We start from the raw sequence: 7,483 nt of genomic DNA on the forward strand, positions 1-7,483 counted from the left end.
CAATGTTGCATGTTGACACAAAAATCATGATAAGTGACATTTGTGGACAGGAAATGCAAGAATGCACACCGTTTTTAATCATAATGTTTTCCCCCCCCCTACCAACCACTCACTTCTGTTTCTGTGGAAATATTAGTTTATTATTTAGGCTGTACCTTTTGTCACAGTTCCCCCTTTTTTTAAGTTGTGAAACAAAGAAAAGCAAATAAAAACCATCTTATTGAATCTGTGGACTCATCAAGACTGCTGTCAGTACCAATCACTTGAACTCCAAGCACCGTGCAGATGTTAAAGATTCAGGTGAAAAAGATTGCTTGTGGAGAGAAAGATCTCTTCACAGTGAGGTCGGTGAACATAAGTGAAACTGTGCTTGAACTGCCAGTTGTGGACTTTTAAAATCAGCAACTTTGCAATAGAGCCGTGTCCTGAGTGAGCATTTTGTCATGTGATTTGGTTCCTGTCTAAATCTCAACTATACAGAAAACTTTTTCCTGTTTTTTAATTGCAGCACTGAACCGATGAGTATCTTCCATTTTGCTCTGGAGTTCTGGACAAAATTAATACCAGTCAAAGGGAATATACACTATTTTCAGGGGGGAAATGAACCATTTCTTCCTGATTCATATGTGCAAAGCTAACATTTAGTGTGGATTAGTACAGGTTATCCAAAGTGTACGAGTTCAAGTTTTCCTTTGGATCTATGTTTTAGTAAGAATTGTTGAAATTATGTTTGGGGGCAAAAAATAATTTAAAGATTGGAATAGGCAGGGTCCGGTAATTCTTTATTTGTTCAGCTTTTTGCCTTTTCTATGATTGTTTATGATTTCCATGACTTCTGACATTTTTGTTGTGACTAATCCATTATTTTACCCAGAATTTACCATTACAAAATTGCAATCCTAATTAAAGTCTTCAGTGAATTTTGATCATCAAAGCAATCTGAACTCGTGGTATGATCCCAGCTATCCTGTTGCCTGTTCACTTTTGGTCTTTGTGGAAAGTGGCAACCTTTGTTACATACGCCACTGGTTTCTTCCATTTTAATACCCCTTGTTCAAAACCGTGCATTTTTATCCAGCCAAGATGACGTTGTAATCTGGAGCATGAACAAACCAATGCTTTTCCAATTGTCCAAAGTTCAGTTTTAGGAGGGAAAAGTGATACTCACCTGGTGGTGGGGGAGGGAAGAGAAAGTATGCAATTCTCCTTGAATATTAAAAATAGTCTTTAGGATATTAAAACCAGAATATAATCTTTGGTGATTAAAAAATAAACTTGTAACAAAAGTTTACATTTGGACTGTGATTAAAATTTAATTTGACTAAAGGGTTCGCAACCACTTTTTCTTCCTCTCTTCCCCTCCCCACTCTGACAACAGCAGCAACAAATCCAGATTGTTTATAAAAACAAAAATAAATACAATTGGATTTCCTCTATGGCTTGGGTTAATTTGCTGCTGAGCCAGAAAGATTTTGATCTGGTCTGAGACAAGTTAGTTGATCTCATCTATAATGGTAGCAGGGGTATGATAGATGCTTTCAGCATTTCTGACTTGGAAAAAATGGTAATCAGGAAGTTCTACTCCTGATGGCTAACCACAGTATTAAAGGGAGAGGCTTATAATGTTCCCAAAAGAGTAGTAAGCCTGAGGATTGGGAGAATTTTAGAATTCAGCAAAGGATGACCAAGAAATTGATAGAGCAAAGAGAATGAGAGTAAACTAGCAAGAGACATAAAACAGATTGTAGAAGCTTCTATAGGTATGTAAAAAGGAAGAGATTAGTGAAAGTAACCATGGGTCCCTTACAGGTGGAGAAATTATAATAGGGAATAAGGAAATGGCAGACACATTAAACAAATACTTTGTATCTGCCTTCGTGGTAGAAGACACCCAAAACAATTTGGAAATAGTGGGGAACCAAGGGTCTAGTGAGAATGAGGAACTTAAAGAAATCAGTACTAGTAAAAAAATAGTACTGGAGAAATTATTAGGACTAAAAGCCATCAAATCCCCTGGACCTGAAAACCTACATTGTAGGGTTTTAAGAGGTGGCTACAGAGATAGTGGATGCATTGGAATTCTCTAGATTCTAGAATGGTCCACGTGAATTGGAAGGTAGCAAATGTAACTCTGCTATTCAAGAAAGGAGGGAGAGAGAAAACTGAACTATAGACCAGTTAGCCTGACATCAGTAGGGAAAATGCTAGAATCTATTATTAGGGACGTGATAACCGGGCACTTAGAAAATCATATGATTGGGCAGAGTCAGCACAGATTTATGAAAGGGAAATCGTGTTTAACAAATCTGGTATAGTTTTTTGAGGTTGTATCCAGCAGGGTAGATAAAGGGGAACCAGTGGATGTAGTGTATTTGGATTTTCAAAAAGCATTTGATAAGGTGCCACACAAGAGATTATTACACAAAATTAGGGCTCATGGGATTGGGGGTAATGTATATTAGCATGGATTAAGGATTGGTTAACAGACAGAACACGGAGAGTAGGAATAAACGGGCCATTTTGGGGTTGGCAGGCTGTAACTAGTGGGGTACCACAAGGATCGGTGCTTGGGCCTCAACTATTTACTATCTATATCAATGACTAGATGAGGGGACCGAGTGTAATGTATCCAAGTTTGCTGACAATACAAAGCTTTTTTAAAATTTGTTCCTGAGATGTGGGCATTGCTGGCAAGGCCAGCATTTATTGCCCATCCTTAATTGCCCTTGAGAAGGTGGTGGTGAGCTACTGCCTTGAACCACTGCAGTCCGTGTGGTGAAGGTACTCCCAGTGCTGTTAGGGAGGGAGTTGCAGGATTTTGACCCAGTGACTGAAGGAATGGTGATATATTTCCAAGTCAGGATGATGCCTGACTTGGAGGGAAACTTTGAGGTGATTGGCTGCCATGTTTCCTACATTACAACAGTGACTACACTTTTATTCGTTTGTGGGATGTGGGAGTTGCTGGCAAGGCTGGCATTTATTGCCCATGCCTAATTGCCCTCGAGAAGGTGGTGGTGAGCTACTGCCTTCTTGAACCGCTGCAGTCCGTGTGAAGGTACTCCCACAGTGCTGTTAAGTAGGGAGTTCCAGGATTTTGACCCAGCGACAATGAAGGATCGGCGATATACTTCTAAGTCAGGATGTTGTGTGACTTGGAGGGGAACTTGGAGGCAGTGGTGTTCCCATGCGCCTGCTGCCCTTGTCCTTCTAGGTGGTAGCGGTCGTGGGTTTGGCAGGTGCTGTCGAAGAAATCTTGGCGAGTTGCTGCAATGCATTTTGTAGATGGTACACACTGCAGCTACGGTGTGCTGGTGGTGGAGGGAGTGAATGTTTAAGGTGGTGGATAGGGTACCAATCAAGTGGGCTGCTTTGTCCTGGATGGTGTTGAGCTTCTTGAGTGTTGTTGGAGCTGCACTCATCCGGGCAAGTGGAGAGTATTCCATCACACTCCTGTCTTGTGCCTTGTAAATGGTGGTAAGGCTTTGGGGAGTCAGGAGGTGAGTCACTCACTGCAGAATACCCAGCCTCTGACCTGCTCTTGTAGCCACAGTATTTATGTGGCTGGTGCAGTTAAGTTTCTGGTCAATGGTAACCCCCAGGATGTGGATGTTGTTGTTGGGGGATTCGGTGATGGTAATGCTGTTGAATGTCAAATGGCGGTGGTTGGACGCTCTCTCGGAGATAGTCATTGCCTGGCACTTGGGTGACGCGAATGTTACTTGCCACTTATCAGCCCAAGCCTGAATGTCTTGCTGCATGCGGGCATGGACTGCTTCATTATCTGAGCAGTTGTGAATGGAACTGAGCACTGTGCAATCATCAGTGAACATCCCCACTTCTGACCTTATGATGGAGGGACGGTCATTGATGAAGCAGCTGAAGATGTTTGGGCCTAGGACACTACCCTGACGATCAGCCATGATCTCATTAAATGGCGGAGCAGGCTGGAGGGGCCGAATGGCCTACTCGTGCTTCTATGTTTCTATGTAACACCTGCAGCAATGTCCTAGGGCTGAGATGATTTTCCTCCAACAATCGCAACCATCTTCCTTTGTGCTAAGTATGACTCCAGCCAGTGGAGAGGTTTTCCTCTGATTCCCAATGACTTCAATTTTACTAGGGCTCCTTGATGTCAAGGGCAATCACTCTCGCCTCACCTCTGGAATTCAGCTCTTTTGTCCATGTTTGGACCAAGGCTGTAATGTGGTCTGGAGCTGAGTGGTCCTGGCGGAACCCAAACTGAGCATTGGTGAGCAGGTTATTGGTGAGTAAGTGCTGCTTGATAGCACTGTCGATGAAACCTTCTGTCACTTTGCTGATGGTTGAGTGTAGACTGATGGGGCAGTGATTGGCCGGATTGGATTTGTGCTATTTTTTGTGGACAGGATATACCTGGACAGTTTTCCAAATTGTTGCGTAGATGTCAGTGTTGTAGCTGTACTGGAACAGCTTGGCTAAAGGCACAGCTAGTTCTGGAGCACAAGTCTTCAGCACGACAGCCGGGATGTAGTCGGGGCCCACAGCCTTTACTGTATCCAATGCGCTCAGCCGTTTCTTGATGTCGCGTGCAGTGAATCGAGGTGGCTGAAGACTGGATTCTGTGATGGTGGGGACCTCAGGAGCAGGCCGATATGGATCATCCACTCAGCACTTCTGGCTGAAGATGGTTGCAAACGCTTCAGCCCTGGCTTTTGCACTCACGTGCTGGGCTCCACCATCATTGAGAATGAGGATGTTCATGGAGCCTCCTCCTCCCGTCAGTTGTTTAATGGTCCACCACCATTCACGACTGGATGTGGCAGGACTGCAGAGCTTTGATCTGATCTGTTGGTTGTGGGATCATTTAGCTCTGTCTATAGCATGCTGCTTCCGCTTTTTAGCATGCATGTAGTCCTGTGTTGCAGCTTCCCCAGGTTGGCACTTTGAGGTACGCCTGGTGCTGCTCCTGGCATGCTCTTCTACACTCTTCATTGAGCCAGGGTTGGTCAATGTTAATGGTAGAGTGAGGGATATGCCGGGTCATGAGGTTACAGATTGTGGTAGAATACAATTCTGCTGCTGCTGCTGCTGCTGATGGCCCACAGCGCCTCATAGATGCCCAGTTTTAAGTTGCTAGATCTGTTCTGAATCTATCATTTAGCACAGTGGCAGTGCCAGACACAGAAACATAGAAGATAGGAGCAGGAGTAGGCCATTCGGCCCCTCGAGCCTGCTCCGCCATTCAATGAGATCATGGCTGATCATCCAAATTCAGTACCCTGTCCCTGCTTTCTCCCCATATCCCTTGATCCCTTTAGCCTTAAAAAATATATCCAATTCCTTCTTGAATATATTTAATGAATTGGCCTCTACTGCCTTCTGTGGTAGAGAATTCCACAGGTTCGCCACTCTCTGGGTGAAGAAATTCCTCCTCATTTCTGTTCTAAATGGCTTACCCCTTATCCTTAGACTGTGACCCCTGGTCCCGGACTCCCCGACCATCGGGAACATCCTTCCAGCATCTAGTCTGTCTAGTCCTGTCAGAATTTTATAAGTTTCAATGAGATTCCCTCTCATTCTTCTAAACTCCAGCGAGTATAAGCCCAATTGACCCAATCTCTCCTCATACATCATTCCTGCCATCCCAGGTATCAGCCTGGTGAATCTTCGCTGAACTCCTTCCATGACAAGAACATCCTTCCTCAGATAAGGCGACCAAAACGGCACACAATACTCAAGATGTGGCCTCACCAAGGCCCTGTACAACTGCAGCAAGACATCCTTGTTCCTGTACTCAAACCCTCTCGCTACGAAGGCCAACATACCATTTACCTTCTTAACTGCCTGCTGCACCTGCATGCTTACCTTCAGCGACTGGTGCACAAGGACACCCAGGTCTCGTTGCACTTCCCCTTCTCCCAACACGATAGAGGGTGTCCTCCGTGTAAAGATGGGACAGATGTCTTTGCGACAGGTAGATTAGTGAGGACGAGGTCAAGTCGGTGTTTCCCTCCTGTTGGTTCTCTCACCACCTGTCGCAGGCCCAGACTGGCAGCTATGTCCTTCAGGACTTGGCCAGCTCGGTCAGTAGTGGTGCTATCGAGCCACTCTTGGTGATGGGCATTGAAGTCCCTCACCCAGAGTACACTCTGTGCCGTTGCTACTCTTAGTGCTTCTTCCAAGTGGTGATTCATCAGCTGAGGGAGGATGGTAGGTGGTAATCAGCAGGAGGTTTCCTTGCCCATGTTTGGCACTTCCTGGGGTCTGCAATCAATGTTGAGGACTCCCAGAGCCACTCCCTCTTAACTGTATACCACAGGACATACCCAAGGATGGTGATGGAGGAGTCTGGGACTCCTCGTTGGCTGAAAGGTATGTTTCTCTGAGTATGACTACATCGTCTGTAGCTCTTCCAATTTTAGCACAAGTCCCCAGATGCTGGGTGCCGCCCAGTTTTATTCTTGTTATTCATTGTTTCTTATAACGGTTTGTGACAGTGGCTGACTGTAGAGTCAACCACATTACTGAGTCACATATAGGCCAGACCAGGTAAGGACAGATTGGTTTTTAACAACCATTACTGTTCCAGACTATTTGAATTTAAAATCCACAGCTGCCATGGGATTTGAACACACTCTCCAGATTATTAATCCAGGCCTCTGGGTTACTAGTCCAGTAACATAACCACTATGCTACTGTTTCTGGCTAGGTGGGAAAGTAAGTTGTGCGGAGGACCCAAAGAGATGTAGACAGGTTAAATGAGTGGGAAAGAACATGGCAGATGGAATATAATGTGGAGAAATGTGAAGTTATCCACTTTGGCAGGAAAAATAGAAAAGCAGAATATTTTTTAAATGGAGAGATTGGGAAATGTTGGTATTCAGAGAGAATCACAGAAAGTTAGCATGCAGGTACAGCAATTATATAGGGCCTTGGTGAGACCATGCCTGGAGTACTCTGTACAGTTCTGGTGGTCTTATTTAAGGAAGGACATACTTGCCTTTGCAGGAGTGCAACGAAGGTTCACTATAGACTGATTCCTGGGATGAGGGATTGTTATGTGACGAGAAATTGGGTAGACTAGGCCTATATTCTCTAGCGTTTAGAAGAATGAGAGGTGATCTCATTGAAACATATAAAATTCCTAAGGGGCTTGACAGGGTAGACGCTGGGAGGATGTTTCCCCTGGCTGGGAAGTCTAGAACTAGGGATCACAGTCTCAGAACAAGGGGTCGGCCATTTAGGACTGAGATGAGGAGAAATGTCTTCACTCAAGGGGTTGTGAATCTTTGCAATTCTCTACCCCAGAGGACAGTGGATGCTCAGTCGTGAGTATACTCAAGACCAAAATTGATAGATTTTTGGTTATTAAGGGAATCAAGGGATATGGGGATAGTGTGGGAAAGTGGAGTTGAAGTAGAAAATAAGCCATGATCTTATTTAATGTTGGAGTGGGCTCGAGGGGCCCAGTGGCCTACTCATGCTATTTCTTGTGTGTTCT

Source organism: Somniosus microcephalus, chromosome 3 (assembly GCF_052327205.1).
Source record: "Somniosus microcephalus isolate GS21.2 chromosome 3, FLI_Smic_1.0, whole genome shotgun sequence".
Classification (NCBI taxonomy): Eukaryota; Metazoa; Chordata; class Chondrichthyes; order Squaliformes; family Somniosidae; genus Somniosus; species Somniosus microcephalus.